Raw genomic sequence first — 12,227 nt, forward strand, 5'->3', positions numbered from 1 at the left:
CGCATTGTAAATGTTGGTTCAATAAGATATTGCCACCCTCATGCACTTTGTGTGAAGCACTTCAAAGAATGTATCGACATCTTGGAGTTGCAGGTGCAGGTGCTCACCATCACATAGAAGTAAATCAGATCAGCAGGGAACTGGTACACCTTTGTTAGCTTAAATGCACCAAAATGTCACTGATGCACTCATGTTGCAGATGTGTGCGGCTATAGCTCCAATGCTCCATCCAACCTGCAGGGCGCAGGAGCCCAATATGCAAATGTTCCAACAGAAAATAAGATGGAGACCACACATTTTTGAAGAATGCAGATTTAGTCATAGGTTTGTAATACAGTAGCAGTGAATTTGGAACCTTACACTGATGAGAGGATGCAATGTCCACCAAACCAAACTCATCTTCATTCCGGAGGGCAACTAGAAAAGCAAAGCAGAAGTGAATTCTGAAAACTCCATGTCAACTCCAGGAACACTTCAGTTTTCATGCTATATACCTTTATCCTAAGATACAACAAATGTGCTTTTCATAAATTTTCCCTACCGCCAAAATGTATTAATGTTCAGAATTTCAGATACCTTCAAGACTTTTAGCAATCACAAGTTACCTTCCTTCCAAGTGTTTGATCCCTATGGCATGGACTTCAAGAGTTTCTTCCAATTCCAGTGCCATAATCTTTACACAAGCGGTGACTGAAACAAAACATCAGTTCTGTTTGCTCATGAACTTCACGAGTGAAGATTTCACCAATAGTCTCCGCAAGAGCAGCTTCCGTCGCTAAAGCAATGGAACCGGTGTGTATCTCTGACAGTGATCTCCCTGTGAGGTATAGCAGAGATGATTTTGATAGCATTATGACAATCTCCACATATCCTTAGGTTTTTCATCACAAGTATAGGTTCTCCTTCTTTTGTGTTCATTAAACCAAAGGCCACAGCAAGCTTCTCACTATGATGCCTCAGCCTCACCTCCCCTTCTTCTGTCTGATCCTTTGCCAAGGCCCATCTTACATCTGGAACCTACCCTGCAAGCCTCATTTTCTCTGACATCACCTCCAAGAATCTGTATACCTCTTTGATTCTAGGATGTGAAACTTCATTGGCAACAAATATATGAACTGTTCTTCCTAGCTCTATCCAACTGCAGCCAGGTTTTTTTTTCTAATGCCCTGATCTCTCATGAGCTTCCTTATTTTTGCAGCTTCTTCCCACTTGTCAGCACTAGCATACATATTCGAGAGCACGACAGGTGCCGATGCATTGGAAGGACTCAAATGAAGAATTTCTTTGGCTGCTCTTGCTCCAAGCTCCATGTTTCCATGTGTCCTGCATGCACCAAGCAAGGAAGTCCAGCCAACTGGGCTGAGGCTAAAAGGCATTTCGTTATAAGTTATAACACTCTAATTTTCAAATTAGCAACCTAAATAAAATTATTTACAGGATCCATAAGATTTTTATTCAATTATTTTGATTTTAGAGCATGAATTAATAGTAATTTACCTGACCCTAAAAAGAAATATAAGGAAATATAGATCTTGCATTTCATGCCATTGCATTATTTTATTGTTTGTCTTCTATTTGAATTTAAATTTTAAATTTAAATTCAAATGCATTTGAATGCAATTTTTTCCTCCATCTTTTTCTCTTTGGACCTGGCCCATTCTCTCTTTCTCCTTCCCTTCTCTCTTTTTCTTCCACACGGCCCAAGCCCAGTCAGCCTTTCTTCCTTCCCCTCCCTTCCTCCCGCATGGCCCAACTGGCCCAGCTGCTTGCGCCTCCACCGGCCTAGCTAGCCCGCGCGCCCCTCTCTCCTTCCCTCCTCTCTTGCTGACAGTCGGGACCCACCTGTCGGGGTCTTCCCTGACCTCGAGCTCGAGCCGGGCTCAGACTCGCATTGAGTTCAGCCGTGGCACGGCTTCCCCCGCCGCGCGACACCCGAGTTCCGCACACCAAGGCACCCGCAGCCGCCCTATAAAACCGCCGCCCCATGCCCTAGGACCCGCAAGACCCGCAGCCGCCACCTTTTTCTTCGCAACCCTAGCCACGCTGCCGCCTTCGCCGCCGCTCCTCGGTCGCCGTCGCCGCCTCGCCGCTTTTCTGTTGCCGCAAGCCACCACCGGAGCTTCACCTTGGGGTGAGGAATCTCGCCGGCCTCTTTTCCCTTTCTTCCCCGCCGTCCCGCCGTGAAGATTGCTCGCCGATGCTGCCGGGCCACGCCTCGCTGTCGTCCGCCTTCCTCAGCCCCCGGCGCCTCGTCTTAAACCCCTAGACACATTCCCTCCTCAATCTCTTTCTCCCCAACCAAACCCGAGTTGAAATAGTGGCGGGATTCGCGTTTACGCGATTTTCCCGACGAGCCGCTGCCGCCCGCTGCCACAAGAACTCGCCGCCGGCGCTAGCGCCACCAGCCGTTCCCCGCCGTCCGATCCAGATCCGACGGTCTAGATTAGATCTAGACCGCAGTCAAATAACCGATACCGGTCAACCCTAGGAAATTTTGCACTTTAGCCCCTGAGTTCTATCGAAATCAACCCGCAGTCCACGGCAGTTCAAAAGTATTCACAAATAGATCATTTTTCTTCTGTTTAAGCCCATGTCCTTTTCCAAAATATAACCCACCGTCCCTTGCCTCTCTGTTTTTCAATCTAAACCCTAGGTCTAAGGTTTAATTATATTCTAGCCCTCGGTTTCTTTGCCTAGAGCCCTTCTAGTTTCAAATCTTCTACAAATAATGTGGCAGAACCAACCTGAATTACACCGGCTCAAGTACGCAAGTCCTCTCTCAAGGGCTCCAATGTGCTTCAAATGGTGTAACCCCTTGGCCTGTCGGGTAGAGTCCCGATGAAACCACCTAACTTCTGGGATCGAATAAGGTTACCTCACATGAAGGTGAGTCCAGAGATACAGTGACCATCATAATTTACATCACAGGGAATTACATTACAAGAGTTTCCAAAAGTAGTACTAAGTTCCACATTTAGTAAAATTATTACAAACCGTTCTTGGCAGCGGAAAATAAACGCGACGATTTACCACACGTCGTCAAGACGGATGTCATGCTAAGCCCGGGCACGACATCACTCGGTATCATCAGTGTTGGCCGGGGATGGATCCCATTCCACGGACCAACCATCTGGAAGAGCACAGGGCCAAGACAGGGGAAGAGTAGGGTCTTCAAAGACATTACCTGAAAAACATATAACTAGCAAGACTGAGTATACTAATACTAAGCAAGGCTTATCCGGGTCATGGTATACTTAGCCATGTAGCTAGACTCATGCTGGCTTGTAATGGTTCCGTGTTTAATTTCAGCTGAAAAGCAACAAAGAGTATGATCTACTTTCATATTTTAGCTTTCAGATTCTAGTCTCATTAATCATTCTAGATTAGCACCTATACTAGACAATCAATGTAGAGATTAACATCCATTCAGATTATTCCAACAATAGTTACTGTTATTACTCTATGTGGGAGAAGGAATAAGCAGTCTCAATCTCCGCGAGAAACGGACGATTCTGAATCGAATTTCCAAACCTTGCAAGGCAAACCTAACTCACACGCTTGGAACATCCAGCGATAGTTCCGAAGCAACCATTTGCCTTTTATTCCGACTCGTGGAACACGGCCACCACAAGCGACTGTAGGACCGTACGCACACCAATTGTGCAGGACATACGTCTGTAGCGCGACTACATGACCGTATTACTCTCCGCTGTGCGGAACGTACTCCCGCACGTCGGAGCGTGAGAAAAACCAAATTACGAGTGGTGGGAGGTATGTCCACTCCTCGGGCCGATTGGTTACTAGGCTTACCGCTTACCATATTTCGCGGCATGTGGCTAGTACTGTCAAACGCTTAGCCACCACTACTACACACTGCGACCTTATCAACTTTTATCAACACAGACGGGGTAAACTTCCAGGTCATGTTACTGCACATGACCCCGTCCATGATCCTTATAGTGATTGCAAGATAGTAAACATTCAACTCCTATATCGCGCGAGTGATAGGAAATCACTCGACTTCTGCCGATCCTATTAGCAGAGCATCTAGCTGATATGGACTCAGGCACATTACATAGGTTCCTAGCATCAATGCATCTAAGGTTCCATTTCAACTCCTAGACTTAATGCAGGATATAATTTATAAGTATAAGATTGCATAATGTAATAATTTGAAATACTGGGTTATGCACCGGGGCTTGCCTTTGCTGGTGGGGCTGGAGTCAGGGATGTTAGTATTATTATCTTCTAAACTTTGGTTCGGAGCTTCAGATAATCCCTTGGTAACGTTCACTTGGTCTTCAGAAACATCCTCTGCAGACTCCTGGGAGATCTCATAGGTACCATTTGCGGAAGTAGTTGTATCTACATGCAATGCAATATTACATTCAAAGTGTACACATAAAACTATCTTACTTTGCAATAAAGTTGTAATCCAACACTCATTTAACATACTACTCACATAATAATCAAAAAGATCAGAAACTAACTTGGGTAGAGCTTTAGTTGGACAACTGATTAAAATCGGCTATTTGTTGAAGGTTACAGCAGAGTCGATTGGAAACAACCGGGGTTCAGTCGATAGAATCGGTAAAGGAGGGAGCTATCTACACAGCATTAGGAAATCTGCTGATTTCTGTTTAGAAGAGAAATCGGCATGAGTAGTTTCTGTATATGAGCAGAAGACATTAACTGATTTAGTTTCATCTAAGGTTAAAACGACTGATAGAGGTAGGAATATTAAAGGTACAGTGTTTCAAGGATAGAACAAGGAAGGATCTTGCTGATTAGATCTAGTTATCAGCATATTTTTGCCTAACTAATGGTTGGTGTATCGGCTTGCCTTAGTCGACGAGGGTGCATCAGGTTTAGCCGATTAATGTGCCTTGGTTGTGCCTAACAGAGGCGTGTCGACTGTGCTATCTTACTGATCTAGGGTTGGGTACTTTGGCTTGTGTAGCCGATTGATAGGTGTATCGACTTCCTAATTGATCGACGAAGGTATCGATTATTTTAGCAGAGGGGTGTTTCCTAAAGCAGCTGTGTCTTAACTGATCTGTGTGAGTATCGGCGTATCTAGCCGATCGCGTGCGTATCGGCATAGCCGACCTATGCTTTAACAAAACTAGTTGATTGTGTGAACATCGGCTGAGCCGATTTGTGTACGTGTTCTAGTCGATCTGTGAATTGGTATACTAGCCGATTTACACATCGGGTAGAACTAGTCGAGTTATGTATCGGCATAGCTAGTTGACTAGTGCGAGTAACTAGCCGATGGTGTATTGGTAGACTAGTCGAACTATGTATCCGTACGGTCTATGTCTCGGTGTATTCAGTCGATTGGTGGGTTGGCTGTGTAGCTGGTTTTCACCCTTAATGTTCTCCTATATCTACTGGGGCATATCAGCCGTGTAGCTGATTTGTCCTACTCTGTAATAATTGTGCCTAACTAAGATGTGCTTAATGTTATTCTAGGTAACTAGATGTGGTTGCATCGGCTTGATTACGTCGGTAAAACAATCGATTGACATCTAGCCGATGGGGCCATCTAAGCTGGATCCGTTACACGAACCAGGTGGAACAGGATATTAACATCGGACTTAAGCTGATGAGACTACAAACATGGAACTAGACTAAAGAGAATGTGGCCGATGGGCTGATGTCGATAGATGGGTAGCTGTCGGTGTTTAACCGGCTGCCCACCGAGAGGTATACCCAAGGTGGTAAGTTTTGGGTGAGGAGACGCCGAGATCAGAAACTCGAAGGTGCAAAGAACACAAGACTTTTAGACAGGTTCAGGCCGCACGGAGCGTAACACCCTACGTCCTGTATGGTGGTTTGTATTCCCTTTGGTGTAGAATGACCTAATGATCTCTTTTTTTGAGGGGGGTCCCTGACCTCCCTTATATATCCGAGAGGTCAGAGTTACAAAGATGCTAACCAACCTCCGTCGAGGGATCATACCAGAGCATATCTCGAGTAGATCCTCTCCGTGTTGGTTAGCTCTATCTCTTATTTAAACGGGATAAACAAGAGATAAACAGAATGAATAAGAGATAAGACGGGCTTAATCTCTTAGACTACGTAACGTGCCCAGCCCGGTGGCCCCGGGTCTGACAAGCCCCTGAGCTCTTTGTAGCTGAGTACTGCAGGCTTATCGAGTACTTTCGAAGCAGTCTTCGACTTCTTCTGAAACTTCATCTTGAAGTCCTTCTTCGAGTACTTGTTTGGCTGCATCGAAGCTATGAGGTGCTTATGCTCCGATTTTTGTTATGGCGTGCGATTTAAAAATCGCACTCCATATAGAGTAGCCCCCGAGCCTTAGGTTGAATCGGAGAATCAGGCTGAGGGTCCCACTTGTCTGTGACTCTACTTATCCTTCAAAAGATTTGAAAAAATAAGTAGTCGATGCCACGTATCCCGCAGCCCCCGAGCCTTGAATCCAAATCCCACAAAATTTGGAGATAAGGATCCAATAACCGTGGCATGCAGGCGAAAAATGACAACATTGCAAAATTACCAAAACGATGGTACAGATGATGGGTATTAGATTATTAATTCGAAAAAATGCTTTTTCAGGCGAACAAACCCTGAAAAAATGATTAAACGAATATCCAATCCAAATAATCCATCAAACGACCCCTCATATTCGGAATATTCTCGGAAGTGACTCCTGAACTTCAGAATAGTAACTTTTCCCACCCCGCTGGTTATTTAACCCCGCGATGACGGAAGGAGAAAACCACGCTTTCAATCTACATTCCATCAAAAGCCACCGAATTCCCCAATCCGAGCCAAGCACCGCCGCCATCCCCCCAAGGAGATTCTCCCGCTCCGACCTCCCCGCCCCTCTCCCCGCAGCCCCCGAGCATCTCGTGGCCAGCGCATCGGAGATGGCATCCAAGAAGTCAGAGATCGAGGGTGTGGCAGAACCAACCTGATTTATACCGGCTCAAGTACGCGAGTCCTCACCGAAGGGCTACCTCGTACTTCAAACGGTATAAAACTATTGGTCTGTCGGGTAACGTCCCGATAAACCACTGAACGCAGGATCCAACAAGATACCTCACACAAAGGTGAGTCCAGAGATACAATGCCAAAATATCTTACACCACAGGCAGTGATATTACAAAAATGTACCAAGCATCATTAGCTCCCACGGATGAGAGATTATTACAAGACAGGTTTTAGTTTTCAGACAAAGCAGCGGAGTTTGAAAAGTGTAGTCATTATACACGTCATCTTTACAGATATTATGCTAGCCCTGGCATAATATCATTCGGTGGAATCTATGTTGGCCGGGGACGGATCCCATTCCACGGACCAACCATCAGGCAAAGGGTAGGGCCACGGTGTAATGAACGCTGGCTCATCAGGAGGATTACCTGGATTAAATCAACAAAAGCAAGGCTGAGTATCCTAATACTCAGCAAGACTTACCCAGAATTGGGTATACCTTAGCCCATAGCTAAACTCATGATGGCTTTTAGCTTTGGTTAGGGTTTTCAGCTGAAAAGCAACAAAGAGTAGATCCTTAATTTCAACTTTTAGCTTTCAAGTTCTAGTTGATTAACCATTCTAGATAAGCACCTATAACTATTCAAACATGGTAGAATCTTTACTCAAACATCATCTTTGATAATCACATAAGTACTCTTGTTACTCTATGTGGTAAAGGGAATAAGCAGTCTCATACATCGTGAGAGGCGGACGATTCTGAATCGAGATTCAAACCTTGCAAGGTAAACCTAACACACACGCTTGGAACACCACAGGGTCATTCCGAAGCAACCGTTTGCCTTTCATTCCGACTCGTGGATCAGATCCACCACAAGCGACTGCAGGTCATACGCACTTCTAAAGTGCAGGACATACGTCTGTAGCGCGACTACAAAACCCGTATTCCTGGTCGCCCAGCAACACGTATGCCTACACGTCGAACAAAGTAACCAAAAGAAGCAAATACATGTGGTGGGAGGTATGTCCACTCCTCGGGCCGATCGGTTACTAGGCTTACCGCTTACCATATTTCACGGCATGTGGCTAGTACTTTCAAACGCTTAACCACTGCTACCACACACCGCGACCTTATCCAATTCAATAGCACAGATGGGGTATCATCTCAACCATGATACCTCACAAACTCCCGTCCGTCATCCTTATAGTGATAACAGGAATGTAAACATTACAACTCCTATATCGCGCGAGTGACAGGAAATCACCCGACTTCTACCGGCCCTATTAGCATAGCAGCTAGTCGGACTCGAGTTCTAGTGTTCAATACATTGGTTTCTGGAACAATGCAACTAAAGTTTCCAAACAACTCCTAAGAACCTAATGCATAAAGATATATAAATAATATAGGTTGCAGTGTAATAAAGTAGGGGTTATGTCCGGGGCTTGCCTTCGCTGGTGGGGCTGGGGTCAATCAAGTTAATATTCTCCGAACCTTGGTTCGGGACTTCAGAGAATTCTGCGACGAGATTCCCGGAGTCTTCAGAATAACCTCCTTCTTGATCCGGAATCAGCTGATAGTCCCCGTCAGCGAGAGTGGTCGAGTCTACATGATATGCAAGATGAAGTTTAATGGATACATACATTTGTATTTCAATTCACGATAAAGTTGCAATTCAATGTAAAGGATGTTATATTTCGATAAATAACTTAATTACCCTGTACTGGGCAGTCATTTATCGAGCATTATATGTTTTATCTAAACCCATTAAACAACAGGGTTAGCTATACTAATTACATAACTAGTGGCATGGAACAACAGATGGGGTAGTTCTTAAAAACTTTATTCATTGACTATACTAATTTTTCACATGATCTTTGTATTATTATTACATTATGGATTAATTAAATTATGTCTAATATGTTTGACATCTAATTCTTAGTTGGAAATTTAATCACAGGTTAAACTACTAAAGCATAGCACCCTAAAATATTTTCTTGATTTTTGAACCATTAACATATATGAAAAATTAATTATGTAAGATGAACTATATACTATTTCTATTTAAACTTGTACATTAAGGAACTAATATTAGAATACTAGGATAATTATTTTTCTTCAATTCTATATGTTGAAAGAAAATTAACAGAATTGGTTTTACTATTTTATCATTTTTCTATGAATTACTAGGCATTTCCTAAGCCTACCAGCAACTAAATTTGATATTTAAATTAGACCATCAAACATTCAAAACCTGAAGTTGACCCTTTAAGTAAAGTTGTAGATCTTTATCTAAGGATTCCAACAAAATTTAGTTTACATTTTTATGATTTTTCCTGGGAGAGATATAGTATTTCTAAGTTGACAGCATGATTTACATAAGGAGGTCCCTGGTTACTATTCAACTGAGTCTTAGGCTATGCACTTAACCCCCTGGATTTCTTTTCCTTCTAACCCGAGGTCCTTGGCCGTAAACCCGAACAGAGCAAAGCGGGGGCGACCGTGTTCCGGCGACGGTGGTCACCGGCGGCGAGGTTCAAGGGCAGGGAAAAGCTCAGGGTCTTACTGTGGTCTAGTTGCACTACTTGTCGTGGACGGGGATGGCCGGAATGGTGGAGTTCGACTTGAGCCCGAGGTGACGGCGGAGGGGTCACCGTCGACGGCGGAGCTCCGGTGGCGAACGTCGGCAAGTAACCTGCGCACGAGAACCAGTGAGTCGTGGGGAACGTGTACATGCCATCCATTGGATGAAAACATGCTGAATCGAGGGGAATCGACGGAGACCGATGCAGTGGCGGCGAGGAAGAACGCCGGCGAGCGTCGGAAAGGCACTGTGGTGCACAAGAGGGCCAATGGATGGGTCGTACAGCTTTAGGGTGATGATGTGGTGCTGGCCAGGGGGTCGTGGTGGCGTGGGAGTACCCGGAGCGAACTGCCCACGGTGGAGGCCGAAGGCGGCGGCGGCGGCGCTCGTCGGGGACAAAGCTTCAGTAGAAATTGAGGAAGAACAGTGGGTCGTCGAGCACGAGCAAGTCACGGGAAAGCTTGTGTAGATGTTGATTGAGGCGGAGGAGGTCCGGTGTAGGCTGCCCACGGGCGTGCTGTGCGCGGCCGGAGCGGAGGAAGACGGCGGCGAGGAAATGCGGCTCGGTTCCTCAGAATTGGGCTCTGGAAGTAACAGAATAGGCTGTGTGTGTTGAAGTGGTGCTGTTGCGCGCGAGAGGGAGGAGGTTATGGCGCTGCAGTGAGCTGTCCACGACGGCAAGGAGGTGGCGGCCGGAGATAGCTCGGGATATCGTGGCGCGCGCGCGTGCGGCCAGGAAGGGAGAGGAAAACGGCCGGAACCGAGGGGAGGTGACGCGTGGATGGTGTAGCAGCTGGAGGTGGAGCTCTGGAGGTCTGCGCCGGCGGTGAACGGCGGTGGCAGGGCGGAGCAGAAGGGGGAAGCGGCGCGGTCAGAGGAAGACGAAGCAGACTGGAGTCAGAAGGACTAGTTTGTGATTTCTAAAAAGTTCAGGGACTCCTCTGTAAACCAAAATTTCCCACTGCTACAAAATCCTAATGAAGAAAATGTCTAAAGTAAAGTTGTAGAGAATTTCAAATACTACAAGAATGCTTTAGAGCTTGAGTTCAAAATCTCAAAGGGTACGGTTTTATTTTGAACTTTTGATCACAACTCAAATTATAAACTTTGTTTTATAATTTTTAACAAAATGCTCTAATGTTTGGGGTCTCTTTGTAAGTTTTTCTGCAGTAATCATGACTAGCTCTTTTTACACTTTAGCCCTTAGGTAAAACTAAGTTTTACTTTTATCTTTCAACCATTTTATATGTAAGTCCTTATATTTTTGTATTAATCACATAAAGGTCCTTAATTGCATATAAAGTCTATTCCCCTTAGGTTTATTTAACTTTTGCTCTTTTCTTTTCTATAGCCATCTGAATTTGACATTTAAGAGCATTTTTACACACTTGCACATAAGAATTTATAAAACTCATAATTTACAAATATACCCTTATTGCTTTGTACAACTTGTATACACTATAACATGCTTACATATAATACACCCAACTTAGTATCTAGTTGTCTAACTACCTGGATTTTGCAGCCTTCCCCCCTTAAAAAGAATCTCGTCCCGAGATTCCGAAGCTGAGCAGAAACGGATGATTAGATTTGGGGATTGGCTTGAAGAAAGTCTGGGAAATTCCGTTGAAGATAAGACTCAGTTTCCCAAGTCGCTTCTTCTTCGGTGTGATGATCCCATAAAACTTTGTACATCTTAACTGCCCTTCTGCTGGTGAGTCTTTCCTTGATATCCAGGATTCGAAGAGGTTGTTCGATGTACGAGAGATCGGGTTCAATCTCAATGGCACATGTCTCAACGATTTCCGTGGGTACTTTGACACACTTCTTAAGTTGAGAAACATGGAAGACATCGTGAATAGCCGCCCATTGAGATGGAAGACGAAGTCTGTAAGCCACTGGGCTACAAACATTAAGAATTTCAAAGGGTCCGACATACCGTGGTGCTAGTTTCCCTTTTATGCCAAAACGTTGGACACCTTTGGTAGGAGATACTCGGAGATAGACAAAATCTCCTATTTGGAATTGTAGAGGTTTCCTCCTCTTATCTGCATAACTCTTCTGCCTGGACTGTGCAGTTTTAAGATTAGATCGAATAACTTTAACCTTATCTTCGGCTTCAATGACTAGGTCTGGTCCGAAGATTTTGCGTTCACCGGTCTCAGACCAACTCAAAGGAGTTCGGCATCTGCGACCATATAACGCTTCGAAAGGAGCCATTTGAAGATTAGCTTGATAACTGTTGTTATAAGCAAATTCAGCTAGAGCAAGGCACTTGTCCCAACTTGTACCATAGTGAATAATACAAGCTCGGAGCATGTCTTCAAGGATTTGGTTAACTCGCTCAGTCTGCCCATCAGTCTGGGGATGATACGCAGAGCTTCGAATCAATTTGGTCCCTAGAGCTGATTGCAATTGCTCCCAAAATCGTGCGATAAATTGGGGCCCTCGATCAGAGATGATGGTTTTTGGAACCCCATGCAATCGAACAATTTGTTCTAGATAGACTTCGGCATACTTCTTAGCAGAGTAAGTGGTATGCATAGGAAGAAAATGAGCTGTTTTTGTGAGTCTATCAATGATCACCCATATGGAGTCATGCTTTTGAGATGTGTTGGGAAGATGGACAATGAAATCCATGCTAATGTCTTCCCACTTCCATGACGGAATGGGTAATGGCTGAAGTGT

At 44.7% G+C, this 12,227-nt stretch overlaps 1 pseudogene; it reads right to left on the reverse strand.

Annotated features, from left to right (window-relative positions):
• Positions 1-741: 741 nt before the first annotated feature.
• Positions 742-12,227, reverse strand: part of LOC112892605 — a 64,212-nt pseudogene continuing 52,726 nt past the window's right edge.

This window comes from Panicum hallii, chromosome 5 (assembly GCF_002211085.1).
Source record: "Panicum hallii strain FIL2 chromosome 5, PHallii_v3.1, whole genome shotgun sequence".
NCBI classification, from domain to species: domain Eukaryota; kingdom Viridiplantae; phylum Streptophyta; class Magnoliopsida; order Poales; family Poaceae; genus Panicum; species Panicum hallii.